Genomic DNA, 19391 nt, shown 5'->3' on the forward strand with positions numbered 1-19391 from the left:
TGAGTTTAAGGTTCCCTGTGAGGTTTTGAAGTCAAACAACGGCAAGTCTGGTTTGATCAGCTTACAACAGATGTATCAGTTATGGCGTCATTTTGTCAGATAAAGGATGCCAAGGGTAAAGGATGCAGGGCATAGTATCAGATACATTTGACAGTATGTTTGAACGAGTTTAGAGATAGTGTTGCCCATATATGCCAGAATTTTGAATTTAATAATATAATAGTACAAATTAACCAGTATTCACCTGTTTCTATCCCAGAGCAACAAAAATGATCTCCTGAACACCCAAAACTGTTTATCTAGTCATTTTTGATTTCCAACCTGCACACTGGAAAGACCGTCTGAACAATAAATAGGGTATTCTGAAAGTATTTCCTTTGAATTCTCATTGAAACTTAATAAGTGTATGCATTTGCTTTATTATAAGATGCTAAAGAAGCTTAATAAACACATTTGCAGAATGGTTATTTAAATATTTGTGCAGTGGCTGCAGCAGAGACGGAGCAGAAATAAGCACATCCTCTGCACAAAACAAAATCCTGAACCTTCCTGCACATCTGTGCAGAGGTGTTGGTGTGTTTCTAACTACTTCAGAGCAAAGTGGTTGATGGTAGAATGAAAAGAGTGCCATCACTGGTAATATATCTGACAAGAAAAGGATTTTTCCAATACTGTCATCTCCGGTTTAAATGCATATGTTGAGCTGTTGTGTTTAACCTAAGGATAATCGATGCTGCCATTAGCGTAGCAGAGCAATATGTGACAGACAGCACTTCAGTCCGAGTCAAGTCGTCAGTAGCTGCATTTTCATTACAGTTTTTCACAAAATAAAAGCAAAATTTCTTCAATTTTGACTAAGTACAACTGCGCTTTATAGCCACAGTGGTTGCCTTGATATTTCTGAACTAAAGAGGAAGGCAACGGATGACAGTTCAGAGGCAAAGTCTATATGTATTGCAAAAGCCACGATAAGGATATAAGTATGATGTTAAGAAAAGTCTCGGTCTCCTCTTCCCTCCACTCATATTGTCTCAGAGTAAACTGGTCATGTTACACCATACCTCACGTCCTATGACGTGTAAACCTGGAAAAAGTGTTTCCATAGCACTTTAATTATGTATTTCTATATCAAAATGTCTGAAAATGACCGAGAGCATAGAAAGTTTTTAGCAATATCTGCTAGGTTTTTCAAAATTCAGGTGTTTCCAGTTCCAGTTTTTTTTTTCTTCTTGCGTTTTTTAGATTTTGTGCATTTCTAATGTTAATGGAAATGCAGCTAGAGTAGTTAAGTAACAAGCCAAACATCACTCATTTGTGTTAGTGTAGTCAATTTGAAGCTCAGCATTAAGGTAAAACATATGTTGTCCACTCTCTAAGATTCTTATTTGTAGTGAAAGCGATATGCAGCGTTTGAACTCATTTTGCCAAGTGTTTCTACTGGTCTTCCTGAGTTTTTAAAACAAGCTGTGTGCTGCAACAGATCAACTCAGTATGTCTTGAGTCCAGCACTGCAGCAATTAGTATAAAGTGGTTTAACTTTTTAAAGGTGTGTTTTAACTCACAACTCACTTGTTTTAGGCATTAGAAGAGTCAAAGAAGCGGTCAGCAGCATCAAACAAAGTCAGAGAAGCAGCTATAAACACTGTAGCTCCGTACACTCAGCCACACCTCTGCTAAGTTAAAGCAATGATAAACACACTTTTTCCATCAAGTTCCTCACAATAAAAGTCTGTAGTTGTTATTATGCTTGAGTAAGTTTATTGTGAACCCCCACATCAGGAATTGTGACTCAGTAGCAGCTTGACACCTCAGCAGGAGAGAAATGAAACTTTAAATCACATATGTTGCGATAAAAAAGGGAACACCGAGAGACTTATAAACAATTTTCTGTGATCTTATGCTCAGACCTGAGTTGAGTACGCCACCAGGCTTGTTTTAGGAGGAGTGGGGATATACCTCCCAGAGACTGCATCTCTCTCTTTTAATTTTGTAATTCTGTGATGCAATACCATTACCACAAAGGGCAAAAATGGACATTTTGAAGAAGAAGTGAAATGACTTGGAGGTAGGTACATCCGGCTTCAGATGATTTGATTAAGTAACAAATGTGACAAAATTTCCTTTTAGAATGTGTTATCTCTAATGCATTTAGACTACATATCTTAAGTTCTGTTTACTTTGTTGGTCTGACACTCCGCTAATTGCTGCTGTCTTAGCCAGGATACTTGATTAAGTGTGTTTTTTAATCTTGATGAGGTTTGTCTGGTTAAATAAAGACTGAATAAAAAAAACACTCTGGAATAAATTTAGGCTATAGTGCCAAGGCCTTATAAGAAATTAGCATTTTATTCTCGATACCACCACCCTGTTTTTCACAAGTACTTCGTCTCCCGCTCACGACTGTTTTGGGCTGAAAATTTGACTGTACACATGTTTTTTTGTCTTAAAACTTTGGTACTTTTGGCAGTATTGAACCTAAAAAAGAATATGTGTTGCATCAGTTCAAGTTTCCACTTTTTAAAAAAGTGTTGAGAAACAATTCTGACTCTGAAGGCTGATCATGGTTTTAATTTTGGTTGTATAAAGATTTTTATGATGGCTTTATACTATCTCAACATCCTGTAGTCGCTTGATGTACCCTTGAATTTAGGTTTTTAATGTTTTATGTTCTTTTTTATGTCTGAGTCTTTATGTTTCTTGTTTCCACCTGACTGCAAACAAATGCCCCCTTAGGGACCATAAAGTGAAGGTTAAAGTAGATTATTTCTACTGTACATAGTTATTTTTATGCCTTTCACCCTTGCCTCCTCATGAGGAAATTAACCACACTCCACAGACACAGCCTTTATTAATCTTTTCCACACCACAGGGTCATTGTGAGTCTCGCATTATACCTTCAAAATAAACCACATGGAGTTTTTGTCTGAAAACAATAATTACACATGCACAGGCAAATATCACATAGAGCCGTGATTCCCAAAGTGGGGTCCAAGACCCCTAGGGAGGGCTTAAAGTGATCCCAGGGGGGTGCTTAACAAGGCTGAATCGAAACAATGCATGCCATCTTGCACTGCTTGGGCAAATTTTACAGCGACTTCCAGGTAAATTTAGAGTTAACAACTGATCTACAGCAGATACGCTACCTGCTAACACACAGCTTAAAGGTGGGTTTAAATGAGAGTTTCAAAAGGAAGTACCGGCTTCTGGTGTAGGTTATAGACCAAGTTCTGCATATAGAGGAGTTGGTGGTTTTCTTGTTACAGTTGGTTGATCTCTGGTGGAGAAGGAGATTCTTTTGATTTTGTTCCTGGTTTAACACCAACAAGACAAGATTACCTCCATTTTGAGGTATTTTTATGTATGTGGTGTTTAATCTACAGTTTATTTGGGAAAGTTTCTAGTCACTAGGGCCTGACAGATTAATGTGCCTGTTAAGCCCATGAAAATGTACTCCTGAATCGGTCAAAAGTTGGTCAACAGACGCCGATGTTAACACTTGTATCCAGTATTCATCAGACTAATAACTCCATAAGTTTCATGTCTCGATTCAACCCGCTTGTCCGTGAGTCACGATGTGCCCTGCTGTGTCCGTCATGCTAATCTGTTTATGTTAGCCAGATGAAGTAAGGCTAACCTAGTTAACATTGAGTATTATATAAAAATTAAATCAGCCGATATATCGGTGATCTTAATTTTTTTATTCCCTAATACCGGTATTGGCATTAGCCCCCCTGAAAAGCCATCTCAGTTGGCCCCTACTAGTCACCACTTCTTACCAGAGAAATGAGAGACTCATTTGATTTCAGTGGGATTTTTTTGTGGGACTTTGAATTGAAAACTGCCTCTGCTACTCACCTCATTGTGCCAAGTCTATAACTGCCATCCTTACACAGGTGGTACTGGGAGAATCACAAGGTTTTGATGAAGCAGTCAGGTTAATTTCATGTTGCTAGTGCGAGAAATGTGGTCAGGGCAGGGATGTAAACAGACCTCTGGGTCTTTTGAGAATTTTCTGCCAAAATTTGTGTTAGAGGAATTGGAGGATTTTGTGGATTTCCTGCAACAGTTGGCCGATTTCTGGAAGTGGTTAAGGATGGGGGTGCGATCAGTTTTGATACATTTCATGTTTTTTTCTGTGTAAGTCAACATACTTTATGTTTATGAGTTAATGTGTATGGTGGAGAGTGGGAGAGCTTAAAAGTATTTTTATTTGCTTGCAGAAAAAATTAAGTGACAAGTGATGTGGCGCTCTGCATTGTCGAAAATGACCAACCCTAAAGTTGCACTCAGGAGTTTGAAAAAGGAAGGACTAGAGCTCAAACCTGAGCTGATTTTTTAAAGAAGCTAAAACTGACAATCATCCTGTTAATTAGATACAAAACTAGGAGAAGAACTTTGGAGAAAACATCTAATATAAAGTGGATTTAAAAAGCTCTAAACTGGAAAAAACATGATGTTAACACTCAGCAATTCACATGAATTTTTAATACTTTCGTTTATCATTACTAAATTTGACTTCTGCGGACATGTTTAGAATATTTCACCAGATACAACAAAGTTCTTTCAGAGCTAAAGCCTTCCCCTAGCATGAAAGGAGTTTCAGCTGAGTTAAAAGCAAAAATGTCAAATTTATGACAGTAAAAGCCTCTCAAATGCTGCGTTGCTCAAACCCATTTGTGTACATTAATTGCATTACATGAAGTGATTCATGCAAATTTGATTTAAAGGACAGCAGATGAGAAACAACGCAAATGTTTCCTGAAAGCAAACTACCTCCAACCTTTGGAAACATCACACACAATTAAATTTCATCACTGCACTCTGCAGCAGCTCCGACTCCAGTGAAACAGTTCTGAGGAGTCATGAGCGTCACAGTCATGAACCTCACATCACACCCACAAACACTTTCTACTCTCTGCCAAGTGTGGTTGAAAGTTTTCCGCCTCAGCCTCCCATCTGACCCCAGACAGAGCCGGTTTTTAATGCCTGGGATGCTCATCTGAATCTGATGGCATGAGAGTGAATGAAATAACAGAGTGTCAATAGAGAGCTGCAAAAAGGAGGAACAGGTTTAAGTGTTTTGCTGAGAGGCTGCAAAAAACCACTTCCTCTCTGTGAATGAGAGAGCTGTCCAAGAAACCGCACAGTTTCATAAAATACCACCCACTCGTTTACTGCGATGCTGCAACCTAACATTACAGCTGCACCTTGTTTATCCTGCGCCGCTATAAAACCATGCAGCGGGAAGCAGAGCGATGTCCCATCAGAACAGGCAGGAGAGGTAGAGGCACTCATCATGGAGGAAGAGGGCCAAACACAACATGACACACTGATTCAACCTGGTAGGGCTGGGGAAATCATGTTATGATTGAACGGACATAAAAACTCTTATCGCTATATTTTTTCAATAGAGAAATAACACATTATTGTCAGAACACCAGAAAACACATACCATGTGTTTTACAAAGATGAAGACTCCACATTTTAATTTTTTGTGGTATTTAGAAGTACAGAAATGTAATGGTATTCAGTCTTTTCATAACTACATAAGAAATAGCACCGTCTAAATTGCACAAATATGTCGCTAACATTCGGAAATGTTGTTGGATCTGGCAGTAAAGTAGGTTTCCCAACTCAGGAGGCACATCCACAAAAAGTTCACAGTGAATATTTCAATACTTTTTTTGTTCTAATCTTGATGATTACAAAGTACAGCTTGCAAAAATGGTGTTCCTCAAGGTTCTGTACTTGGACCAGTTCTTTTAAGCCTTTATATGTTTCCTGTGGGTCAGTGGTTCCCAACCATTTTTCCTTCCTTGGAGAAATTTCCAGCTTCTTAACTCAGACAAGACTGAGGCTATTGTGCTCGGCTCCAAACACTTTCAAGAGGCTTTTTCTAGCAACATTACCGCCTTAGATGGCATTAAATCCAGCACCGCTGTAAGCAATCCAGGAGTTCTTATAAAGCATCTTGAGATAACGTCTATTAAAAAAATTGCGCTATATACGCAAAGACTGTTTGATTGGACAAAATCAAAAACTCACAATCTCAAATTCTTAGAATATTGTCGAAAAGTCCAATTTCTTAGACGAAATTCTCAACCCACTGGAAAAAGCTCCACAACCATTTTTGAAATTTCAACTGCTATCTTTAATTCCTTCTTTTCTTTAAGATTTATTTCTGGGCTTTTATGCCTTTATTGATAATGGAGGACAGTGGATAGGATTGGAAACAGGGATGAGAGAGTGGGGGAGTGACATTCAAACCCTGGGGTTCGAATGTCACACGGGGTGTGCACTAGGCCACCAGTGCCCCCCATTTTTAATCCCTAGACTCAGTCTTAGTCTTTAGATGAAATGCCTTTAAGTTTTAGTCACATTTTAGTCAGTTCTACCCTTTTAGTCCGTTTTAGTCCACGAAAACTCAAAAATATTCAAGTCTAGTTTTAGTCCATAAAAAGTCCTCACATTTTAGTCATAACTTTTAGTCCAAGTGTTTATTCTCTTGCCTGAATCTGCTACCAAGTCATGGTAGTGTTTTCTATGCACGCTGCCTAACCTGGGGTCCCTGCTTTCTACAGTTAAGAGGCAGAATAGCTACAGATGTATTGCACTTTGACAGTGAAAAAAATATTGTGGATTTTGAGTGTGTGGCAAATCTAAATTAGATTTTCTACTAGTTTTAGTCTTCTTAATGACAACTAAATTTACCTCTTGTCATTTATAGTCATCAAAGATCTTTTTTTACTAGTCTTAGTCTAGTCTTTCTCTTTGAAAAAAGCCTGTCAACCAACATTTTTAGTCCTAGTTTTAGTCGACAAAATCAACACTATGCAACCCAGTCTTGAGTCCTGACCCACCAGTTGAGAACCACTGCTTTATCTCAATTTCCCAGCCCCTACATCTCTTCAAACAAACATGCCGGGTAGAGCCACTCATCATAGAGAAAGTAGGCTGGGAATAAAGTGACAAACTGATTAAAGCAGGTATTAGCCTATGTCATAATTCAGTTACTGCTTCCTCACTTCCTGGAAATGTCACTTAGCCTCATGCTAATTAATCCTTAGCTTTTGCGAAGTGAAACTAAACTGGCGCTCCTCCGTTGAGTCTAGACATGAGAGAGCCACGATGAAGGTTATTAAGTTTGTTTATTGATTACCAAGAAGACTGCTTACTCAAATGTCACAAACAGAGGAGGAGGCAGCTCTAATACAGCAACAGCTTGCATCCACATCTTTCTGACTGTAATGGTTTGCTTTGAAATGTCACCGTGTCTCTCTCAGCAGCGCATTAACGCTCATAAAGCTTAGTTCTTCCGGTTAGTGCCGGGCAGAGCTTGAATGGCCATCTGAGAAATTCAATTCACTCAGATTGAAATTGAGGTTTAGTACGGGAGCTGTCCAAAAGCGTGCGCTGGGATTACCACGGGCCAGGTGGTGAGTCAAACTGTCGGAGAATAAAAGTGATTCAACGTCTGGCTCCCAGCCCACTCACAGTTTGTCCGTGCTGCTTTAAAGGGCCACAGCGCTCTCTGTTTGGAGATAAATGTCAGCCGAGCTCAGAGATTATCTCTGTATGAATATAAATGTGTGTGACTCCGTGTGTCAGCGCGCATGTGGATGTTTGTACATGTTTGTCCATTTGATTATGTGAGTCTGCCTGGGTTTTATGCATCCAGGTGGGGGGTGGGCTTGTGTTCGTGAGCGGCTCTCCTGATGGGCATGACAGCTGTGCAGGGAGACGCTCGGCTCGTTCTCAGTGCCACCTGAGAAGCACGAGGGCGGGATGTTTGTGTCTGTGCAGCGGCGGCCTCGCTCACCCCTCATCCTTGTGACAGCAGCCACTTTGTTTTGATTCATGGACTAGCTGGTGAAAAAGAGAGAATGATTGCTAATGCTAATATTTCCCACACTCCACGGGTCGAGGCTCTTTTTTAAACCGTGTCGTTACACGGGCAGAGACCATCAAACAAAAACAGTCACAGTAGCAGACAGCTCATCTAGAGCTGGCACTGACAGTCACTTCCACTGCTGAAACTCACAAATGGCAGCAGATTTTATCAGCTGTGCCTAATAAATGTCAATGGTGTGAGGCTGCAAATATAGATCTGCACAGATACATGGAGCTGTCACTGCAGAGGAGGGTGTAAAGCCTTGTAACACCAAACATGGCATCAAAGAAGTGCGGGTGACAAAGGCCTCAGGTCCCCTTTGATGGAGGATCCTTTAAAATACAGATGAAATCTACTTAAAAATGAGAGGAGATGAGTCTTAGTCAAGCTAGTATCTAAAGTCTGGATTTGCCATTAGGAAAACAGAAGCAAGAAAAGCAAGAGTGCACATTTACAAGCTTCTGCAGAGCATTTTCCATCTGCTTTACCACAGATAGTTCAATAAGGTAGCAACAAAGGTTGTCAAAACCTTCAAAATTTCTATATTTTTTATTACCACCTACTTCATACGAGACAATATCCAGCATTTGCACATGAAACAGACATAAAGTCTTGGTTTCAAACCCAAAGCTGCTGGGAATGATGAATGAAAAAAGACCAGCTAGCTCTGTTGGTTCAGCCTAAAACTCCACTGACTTATTGTTCGTACAGCAAACATCTCTGGCTGATACAGGCAGATTCTAAGGCAAAATATCTGTTGTAAATATCAGCAGAAAAGCTTCACATCTGCCAATACTAATAACTCACTTTTTAGGTTTATCTCTGCTGATACAGATATCATACCGGTAATATTATGCATCCCTAGTCGACATCTCCACACAAGCATGCAGGAAGCTACAGAGCTCTACTTGATTGCTGATGAGGAGGCAGCCTTCTCTACTCACTGTAAGTATTTCTGCTCCACCCTTCATCACAGCCTCTACCTAGCTATCTATTTGATCCAAAACAGCAAACACTTAATCTTTTTAGCCTATTTTTTGAACTCTTGCTGACTTACATAAAATGTCCTAAATGAGGAAATTACACATTACAAACCGAAAACAGAATCACTTTCATACACCTCTTCTGGATTATCAATGATCATTTAAATTAAATATTTCATTTTAGGTTTGCATTGATTTAAGTTCTGGCTCCTTACACATACCAAGGGTGAATTTATTCAGCTAATTTTATCTGTCCACCCATCCATTCTCTATGCTTCTCCATGTCAGAGTGGCAGCAGGTCAAATCAACCCACACATACTGAGGTATCCCAAGGTCTGATGGAATATAAATTCCTCCAACATGTTCTGGGTCTAACGAAAGATCTCCCCAGAGTTGGAAATGCCTAAAAGACCTCCAAAGGGAGGAATTCTGATCAGATGCCTGATCCGCCTTAGCTGGCTCCTATTAATGCAAAGGAGCAGCAGCTGTACCACTTTGAGGCATTTCTTTTCAGTTTGTAGTTTCTTAAGCAGCTAAGCAAATCTATGGCATCAATAAATCTAGGGATGCACAATATTGGATTTCTGCCAATATTTCCAAACTCATTTTAGCTATAATGATACCTTTATATGCACATTGTTTTGTCTCTTGTGCAAAGAGGGACCGAGTCCAGCAGAGCTTAGAGGAGAGGGGAAGTAGACGGCCTCGTAGTGGTTTTACGTTTTGGGGCTTAATTCAAAATATTCAGGGCTCACAAAGGGCCTCCTTGAGTGTCAACCAATATATGATTAAAAAAAAAATGAAATATCAGCTACATATATCAGCAGAAATGTTACCATCTGCCAATATGGACATCATGGCAATAATATTGTACATCCCAAAAAAACAGGTTTAGCATGAAAATCTGACATTTTTTAAGGCTGTGGTATGGAAGCAGGTATCAATATTGTTTCATATTTACTCACATGGCATTGAAATTCAGAAGTCTGGCATTGTGACAACTCTGGTAGCTTCTTCTATTAGAGAAAATGTTTCTAAAAGGAGGTCAATAAGGGAAGCAATGTAGAAATAGTATATGAAGATGATTCAATCAATACAACACAGATAAAGAGGGAACAGAAGGCTCTTTTTCAACATGAAATTTCCCACCTCCATCTATGAGTCTACAGGAGGGACGCATCAGCAGATGCCTCTCTCTCTCTCTCTCTTTCTCTCTTTCTGGACACCTGCAGAGCATATGTCAGATTTTTTTACTACACATAGAGAGGGTTAGACAGTGAGTGCTGCAACCAGTTTATGGATCTCAGATGGCAAATTTATGCAAATAACAGAGATTAGCAAATGCTCTGTGAGTATATGTGGGAGGCCATAAATACACCTGGGCAGCCTGCTTTGCTTGAGGTAGATGAAAAGATTAGCGGTTGTCTCCCTTTGTGTCTATTTTTTATTGCACAGATTTTCACAGCCAGTCACAGTGACTTCTTAAACCAATTGGCTCCATCGCTGCTTCAATGCTTAATTGACTGTAAAACCACAGACAAGGGCGTGAGACACATTCCAAAAAACAAAAGCGTCTGATGACAGATTATTATTATTACTTGTTGTTTCAGCGTCTTTATGTGTAGCTGTCGATTTCACAGGCTCCAGAAACAACCATTGTGGCTTCAAGCTGAGAGCCATGTAAGAGGTATAAAAGAAGAACTGATCCAGGTGATTGTCTAGGGACAAAACCTCTGCAGACGAGAATATGTGCAGCCAGGAGAAACATGTTTCTGCCCTGTGTAACCTGCCGGAGGGCAAAATGAAACTTGGCTCGGTGCAGGCAGGTGAGCTCTGCCAAGGAGAGCTGGCAACAGCACAAAAAAACACTCACAAACATCTAGTGTTCGAATGGGTCTGTGGTTCATGGAGTTCAACAGAGCGATGGCTTTTATCTGGTGAAATAAAATCTCTGATTGGAGCATGTCTTGTTTGACTTTTATTCAAACTTTATCTCTGATTTCTCTTTATAATTAGGGCCTTATTTGGGGTGGGTTGCCTATCAAAATGCAGCATTAAAAAAACGACAGAGTGCTACATGTTCCTTTATCATGTTTACAGCTATTTAAGATGCTTTTCACAGCCATTCCAGGTTGTGAAGTCTATATGTCCAGCTGCCTTCTTCTTAAAAATGCCTCCCAAACCAACAAATCATCTCCTTAATCTGAAAGCAAGGTGGATTCCTTCCTCAATACCCCACCGAACCTAAACCCCAACAAAAACTGCTGTACTCTACCTCACCTTTATACATACACAGTGCACATCTAAACCTGGAGACTTCTATAAAGCCTGGAAAGCAATATGTGAAGAAACCGCTGTGCAGCAAAAGGTGTGAGCTGTCAGTACGGCACAGCATGTAAGCCCGGGGTTAGCAACGATGAAGAAGGGGGAAAGTGCAAGTTCAACACAGAGCCAGAAAGTGCTCTTGGGGAAGTTTCCATTTGCTTTCTTTTGATTTCTCAGTCCTACACTAGAGAGCGAGGATGTGGATACGTGTATCTCTGCTGCTAAAAGCTGAAGGAGGACATGCCCGAGATCCAAAACGTACTGTCTGATGGATTTTTCTTCAGCGGGGAGGCGATGTCAAGATGTGATTATATGTTTCCTGACATCAGAGGTAGGCCATATGACCTGAAAAAAACATCACTGTAGACTTTCTGCCCTTTGCAGAAACAGTATTGTTTTGCAGTTTTACAGTATTAAAAGGGATTGACGTTAAAAGGCACATTTGGTCGCTATAACCCCTCTTCTTCACCTAAAACAAGCCTGTGATGCATTATGATGCATGATCTTTAGCTCATAAAACTGAGCACTGTTTATGTATGATGGGATCACAGCAGTAAAAGGAAAAAATATGGATTTGTTTGCAGAATGTGGCTAATCTTAGCAGTACTAGTATCCCCCAGCCTTCGATCCAATCTGCATGTGAACATCCACATTCTTGCACTGCATTCCTGCTTAAATCATACAGAAGTATAGCCTAGCCTTCATACAACTTTATCCCCTTTTTCTAGATCAAAACAGCCCTATCCGTGCTATTCCTATGAGATGCTATCAGTGCTATCAGTTTGCTATTGTTTACATCAGGCTAAGGAGCATTATGGCAACAAAGTGTTAGCCATTAACTGGAGCAATAGGTGCAGATGGCTGTGTTAGAGTTTAGATAAAGCATTTGACTTGGATTGACTGCTTGAAACTAGTTAAAAAATTTCAGGGATAGGTTAATCACCTTGTGGTTATGGTACCAGCCATGTGTTTGTCGTTTAGCTAGTTAATCAAAATCCTAACTACTTGAAAGGCCCCATTTCCTGATATGGTACTTTTATATAAAAGTAAATGAAAACACAAAAAGTGGGGACTTCAATGTTTGCAGTCACCAAAGCAGAAATGGGTTAACCACCTTTTTAACTATGGTTCCAACCAGTTGTTTTATCATTTAGCTGATTAATCACAATACTCACTACTTGAAAAGCCTCATGTCCTGATATGGCACTTTCATATAAAAGTATATAAAGAACATAATAAGTGGGGACTTAAATGTTTGCAGTCACCCAAGCAGAGATAGGTTTACCACCTATCTAATGCTTACGTTTTCTTAGGCTTCCAATCATTTTTAGGGAGCTTCTTGTTGCTATTATTATCCTGTAGGGATGCACATTATATCAGCATATCATATCACCAGATGTTACAACATTAATCATCAGCATACATGACATTTTCTGCTGATATTTATAACTGATTAAGTCTGAAGATACTAGTGCTCAATACGAGCTGTTGTCTGTCACATATCCTTCTGTTACTCAACTTTTTTTTAACATGCCACCATGGCTGGTAGGTTTAGAGGTGGCATTGGCATTGCCTTGTGCATGCACTACAACTGAATGCACGTCACGCTTGTGCTAATATGCCATCTAGGAAAATTTGAAGCCTTTGACATTTGAAAATTGCACCAATCCATATAGCATTTTTGACAGTTTTCCAAATTACTAGGTGGTCATGATGGGTCAAAAGCCAACCAGAGAGCAGCACATATGTGTTGTATAGCTCAAATGTACTGCACATACAGGATCTCCTGCTGACACCACATTTGATATGTGCACCTGTGGAAATTAGACACTGTGCTCCAGCATGGAAAAATAAAACCAACCCCACCACCCCTGCATTCTTTAGACTTCACGACACTACAGAGGTATCACTGTAACTATACACGCACTGATCCCATTGATGGAGGTTCACAGTTAATTAATGTGTGCAGAAGCAGTAACACTGAGTGACTTAACAGCAGAAATGTCAACCTCCAGCAGGGGTTACACTTGTGCCTGAGGATCATTTTTCAGGGCTTTTGAGTCACAATTTGGCTGACGTGACAGGATCACAACTTACCCTTCCCAAACATGTTGCTTTCTGAGGAAGTCAGATTAAAAAGATGTGGATTAACCAGAGTTTGTCTCGCTCAGTTTGGCTGCCATTCATAGTTTTAACAAGTCCAATTCAATCAAACTCCAAACAACGCCCAAGACATCTGAAACCAGCACTCTGAGCTGGATCTCCAACCTTAAACCTTTGCATTTGGAACAAGCCAGCCAGCATGTCAGTTTTAGCAACTACACCAAACATGCTATCCAACAAAACATTATCTCATCATCAAGTGGATGGGAAAAGCACAATTTTATTTTTTCAGTATCACAGACTTCAGTGCATATGAGTAATTAATTAGAAAATAATTGAATGCTTGGCAGGTGTGAATCAAAACAAACTGAGTTGATTTTTTTCTCTCACCCCTGTCGACTAGTATGAGCAGTGGCTGTAGCCCTGTTTATCTCTGTCTCTCTCTTCCCTCTCTTCAATCGCATGCCTTGCCCATACATTATGTAGGTGTCAACCATGGAACATCATAGAAAAGACAAGAATTAAGCACACAGCCACATTACAAAGAGACTGAGGTGAAAAGTTGCACTCAATCTCTTCAATTTGGAACAATGTTGTGATTCATAAGCTTATGCAAATCACCTATAAAAAGGTTTCCATCACGTTGGACAGACCCAGTGTTTTTGTTTGCATTTTCAAAGAGAGAAGGAGCCAAAAAAATCATCTTCACTGCTTTTTTTGTCTCGTGAAAAATTTCCAAAATAGATTGAAAAATAAACGCATCGGATTCAGTGTGCTAAGTTTAGATGCATTACATTTTTTCTCTGATTACAGATCAGAAAAAAACTGTCTGTATAAAATCCTTTACAGCAGCTGATGAAGTCCTGATGGCGTCCTTTTGTTTAGTTTTCATTATGAAGTCCAAATATACTCGTTAGAAATGCATCTAATGAAGAACTGAACTAAGACAAATGCAGCCACAGCCGAAAGTCACCAGTTAACACAGTCACTGGTTGAACTGAAACACTGATCTTATTTTATGACTTTTACAGGTTTGAATGTAAACTCTTAAACAGAATATATCTGTCACTAGCTTTATAGATAGGTATATTTGTCTCTCTGCAGTCGGTGACAGTGGCACATTATTTTGATAAGTTATTGAGGACTTGATTATCAGTTTGTCTTGAACACTTTCAGCTCCTGCCGGGTTGAATTCTACACTTCCTCCTTCTCTGCATAGCCTCTACCAGACATGTATGCTGCATCTCAGGTCCCTGTCATGTTAATTTCTGAGGATGTGCACAGCTGATGTGCCAAACTCATGCAGGATGGATTTGTGACAGCCATCCTGCATCTGGATAGTTAACAGCAAGTATATCTTGAGCCGTACTGGTGTTTTAACCATGTGGCCAAATCTTAACACTGTTGAATTATAGGCAGTATTGACATCATCTGGCTCGTCCATTATACTGTTGTCTTTTTCTTTTCTTACCTTGGGAGTCGGTTTGGTTGTCTCCACCCCAGGTTTTCTTTACATTTGATTGCAGCTTTCACCTCAGCGTAGATCTCACAGAAATCTGAAAAAAAAAAGAAGAGACAATCTGTGAATTTCTCAAATCGTTACCAAGAAAAGAAAAACATCAAACCAGGCCAAACAGTCCGCGGGCTTACAAAGTGATCCTGCAAGACAGAGGTTAGCCAAATCCTACAGATAGCCACAGCCCTGCAGGGGGAAATCCGCATGGCCACTGATGCATGCTTGCACTGCCAAGTCAGGGATGACATTGGAGGAGTCTCTAGGTTCAAGGAAAATGGAAATCCCCAGAGGAGGTGCAGAGTTTTCTTGTCAATGCAAACTGATGTTAGATTTTCATGTGACCAGCTTACCACTAAAAGGCTTAGAAGTCTAATCCTTTAGCCAAATGAAGTGTCTAACTTAAGGCTTAGGCTGGCAACAGGAATCAAAGGGAGTTTATAGTATGGACTAGGGCTGGGCGATATGGAGAGAGGTCACAAATGGATGTCACAACCAGAATCATAAGAACTGCAGTCAACTCTGCACGTCTATCTCTATATTGTACAAAATCACCGGCAGCATTTCCATTCACTGACATTGTCAACATTTTCTACGCTTTTGAAAACCGTATGTTTAAAATGATGAGAGTCTCTCTTTTCTAATGACCAGTGGTATCAAAAATAAAAGAAATGTCATGATCTGAAGCCACATTTTTAACCGAAAGAGAGCAAGAACTGCCTAAATTACACAAATATGTTGGAAACATTTGGAAAAGTGGGTAGAACTATTGAGGAGTGAAGGTTTCCCTGAGGATTTCTTTTCTTTGTTGGAATCAACATACAACCTTATCAAAAAGATGGTAGTGTTTCACCCTATATCTCATCTGAACATACGTTAAAGCAGTGTCACTCAACCCTGCTCAACCAAAGAGCAAAACTGTTGAAAAAAATCTTTGTATGAGCCACAACCTCTGTGGTAAAAAGAGTTAAAAAGTGGAAAAAATGTGGCAAAGAAGAAAAAGTGGAAAAATGGGTGAGCAGAGACAAAAAAATTAGTTACAGGTGGCAAAATTGGTCAAAAAGCGGCAAAAATATGGCAAAAAAAAGAGTGAAAAGTGACTAACAGAGGCAAAAAGCATCAAAAATGGGGAAAATGGTCTTTAATGGTGAAAGGCAGCTTCAATGGGCAAAAAGTGACAAAAAAGGGGGAAAAATTACAGATTGCAAATTAGAGGATAATGAGGTGAAAAAGGGCAAAAACGGGAAAATGTGCCTAAAATGGACAAAAAAAGGTGGCAAAAATCTGCTAATAGCCACAAAAATTTATCAGAAGTGTCAAAATTTTTCAAAAAGGGGCAAAAAATTGCAAATAAGGTCCATGAAAATGTGCAAAAAAATAAATAAATAAGGGTTGACAATTGAAGCTTACTGTTTAAGTGTTGGAAACACACTGGTTTATGTGGCTCGCAGTGGATAATTTTTGAGGTCAAAGTTTCCCTTTTTAAAGGTTTTTCTGTAGGAATAATAACAGAAATGAAGACATAAAAGAGCCACAAATCATCACTAAAGAGCCAATGTGTCTCAAGAGCTACCCATTGAGTATCACTGCATTAAAGTACCTTAAAAAAATAAAGCGTACAGCGTTAGTTCAGGCAGGCCACGGAGTTAAGCACCGCCATATTTGAGATCAGCTGACACAAGCCTCATCAGCTGACAGCAGGCTGATTTGTTCTATTAAATTGGCTATTTTACTGGCTTTTTGTACTCATTCTGCCATAGTCAAACTGCTCTAGCATGGCTGTGCTTTTCTGCTCCCTCTGCAAGCTGCTTCATCCTCCTCCACCCCAGCTCCTCTATGCTTCATCTAACTTAATTCCATTCTGTTGTTATGATGCCTGCGACTTCCCTTCCTGCCTGGGGCTTTCCTTATAAGCACAGGAGGAGCAGGGGTGTGTTCTGTTCCTGTTTGATGCTTTCCACATAGGCTTGTAGAAGCACAGGGGGATCCCAGAACAGCCAAATATAAATATTAGCAATGACAGCAAATTAAAAACTGCTAATATAGAGAATTTATTAAGTGTTTCTTGACAAAGTGGTCCATTTATCACCGAGCCCCAGTAAGAAGCCCACTATATGTTCTACAGTCAAGGACTACATTCTGTATCAGTTGAGCAATGTACTGATAGAAAGGGACTTCTGCCCCATGTAGCACAGGTATTTCCCTCTTTGGATACTTTATTGTTCATGCAACAAGGCCTTTAATTTCCAGCAGAGGTGCCATGATAAAAAAACTTCAAGCCACATTAAGAAGGCAGCTCTGCCTATCATTAAATCTCATACGTCAAATCAGGAAGTCACAAACCTGGCAGCTAAAGCGAATAATTAACAGTCACACCTCAACAAATACCAAGGTGAAGATGCGTTTATAAATGTGTGAATTGCTTTTAAATGTCACATCCATTGTTCCTGAGAGAGAGCGTGCATACCTGCATAGAAACAAAAGTGTACCCGAACTCCAAGCTGAGATGAAAATAACCCTGTCCTTAACATATGCCTACTGCAGCACATTAAAACCATTATACACCACATTTAATAACACCACATAGGAGCAGAATCTGCCTGTTAGAACTGGAAACATTCACAGATACAAGATTGCTGCAGCTACATGAGTTCTTAACTTCAGATCTGTAACAAATCTACAGGAAATAAGGAAGTAAATGGACGCAGCTGTCAAAATCTAATCTTTCCAATAAGCGCATGTGTTTGTAGTGTCTGTTACTCTCTGCTGTCTTGCTGGCTCATGATGGTCCCCAAATCGATAAAACACCTGCTTCTCATCAGCAATAAAATTCACAAAGTTACAGAAACAAAGGGCTGATTCAAAGAGGATTGCCTGAATTATTCCCATCCTATAAACAGACTTTAAAAAGACATGAGTGTAAATTAAAAGGGTCAGTGGTGCAGGAATCCTCGCTATGAATATCAGGAGGTAGAGCAGCCTACAAAAGCGGCTGACATCAGCACAAACAAGTAACACTACTGAAATCACTACGTCTGCTTTGATTTGGCCTCCAGTTTCTGGCTACTAAAGCCGGGATTTTACCATTGTTTCTGTCATGTGTGGTAAATTGAGCACACTCTCCCTTCCTTTGCAGAAGCTGGGCATGACTTTCACCTAAATTCATGGCTATTTCATCCATAATGAGATCACATTTATTAATCACAATTATTTTGTTGATTTGAGGAACATTTTTGGTTTATTTTACTGTTTCACTGTTCCACAATTTCCATACTCAAATATAAAATCTGTGATCTTCTATGGCACTTTTATTTAATGGTACTCAATTTGACAGCTTCTGTAAGCAACCTTCTTCAGACTACTTTTATTTAGTCTTCTCTACTGTCTGTCGCTTGGAGAACTCCATTTCCTATCCCTATTAAAGGTGCTTTCTGTGGAACCACCCACCACTGAGGAATGGATAAAAACTGTACATCTGGTCTAAATGGACTGAGCACAGAAAACCTGAAAGATCTGACTTTATTTGAACCTACCTAATACATTTGATAAAACACTTTAACCATGTCTTTTTTTCAAATACTATTTATCTTTGATGTATGATCCTTGCACATTCACAAGGAGCAACTCCATTTCCTCCTTTGGTTCTGTTCTCATGTTGATCGGACTGAATGTTTAAAAACATAAAAACAGGAAGCACATGTTGAAGGACTTTCCGACTTTTATCAGACGCCGTCCCAACTCCCAGTAAGAAGGAGGCGAGGTGAACCTAGGAAAGCCTGCAGTGCTGTCTATGTAAAAATGTAAAGGAAAATGTAATATCTTGCTTTTCCAAATAGATAGAAATTTTTTAAAAAGGTGCTTTTATTTTGAAGGAACGAAAATTAACTTCTGATTGATAAAACATCCTGGCAGTAACTTAACTATAGCAAAAAATATTACATTCATAAACTGTTTCCTTGTGAATCGCCTGTTGTCTTCATATGAAAACCACCATAGAGCCAATGGGGTGCCTCAGGGTTCCATTCTTGGTCCTCTCTTGTTTATATATTTTTGTCTTTTATTAAAGATTATTTGGGGAATTGTTATAAATCCATAATCTCTTCAGCTTATAAAGTTTTCCAGAGGTTGTGTCAAGTTATACTTAGTGATAAACGAACCATTGTGTGATGAAATTAAAATAAGGACATGACCTTTAACATACAGAAACGATAAAGAGGAAGCAGTGCCAGCACTGCTAATGCTGCATTGTTACAGTGTGATGTTTTTTTACTGTTGCAGTGTAAATTTGGTTTACAGAATACATTTGTTTGATTTTGGACCAGTCGGCTAAACACAATTATATTGTGCATTTGATGAGATGGGGGAAATGCATAAGAACATCACTGGTCACATGTTAATTCTGGACTAATCTATTCAGCCAAACTGTAAAGTGAAAAGAAATCCAAATATTGTAAAATTAAAAAAAAAGTAAAATATATAAAACTATTTATACATTATCAATACTTCAATAAATTTAAAGTAATATAATGAAAATTTTGACCTAGATTTTATATGTAAACAGTCCAACAGTCTCAC

The 19391-nt window shown here is 39.3% G+C and overlaps 1 long non-coding RNA gene across 1 annotated transcript in view; it reads right to left on the reverse strand.

Annotated features, from left to right (window-relative positions):
• The window catches only part of LOC121528021, a 153831-nt gene that overhangs the window by 83785 nt on the left and 50655 nt on the right, over positions 1-19391 (reverse strand). The window contains exon 2 of the long non-coding RNA XR_005993469.1: positions 14775-14859. This is a non-coding gene — a long non-coding RNA (uncharacterized LOC121528021). The remainder of the gene's footprint in view (positions 1-14774; positions 14860-19391) is intronic.

The sequence above is a fragment of the Cheilinus undulatus genome, linkage group 20, assembly GCF_018320785.1.
Source record: "Cheilinus undulatus linkage group 20, ASM1832078v1, whole genome shotgun sequence".
In the NCBI taxonomy this organism is placed as follows: Eukaryota; Metazoa; Chordata; class Actinopteri; order Labriformes; family Labridae; genus Cheilinus; species Cheilinus undulatus.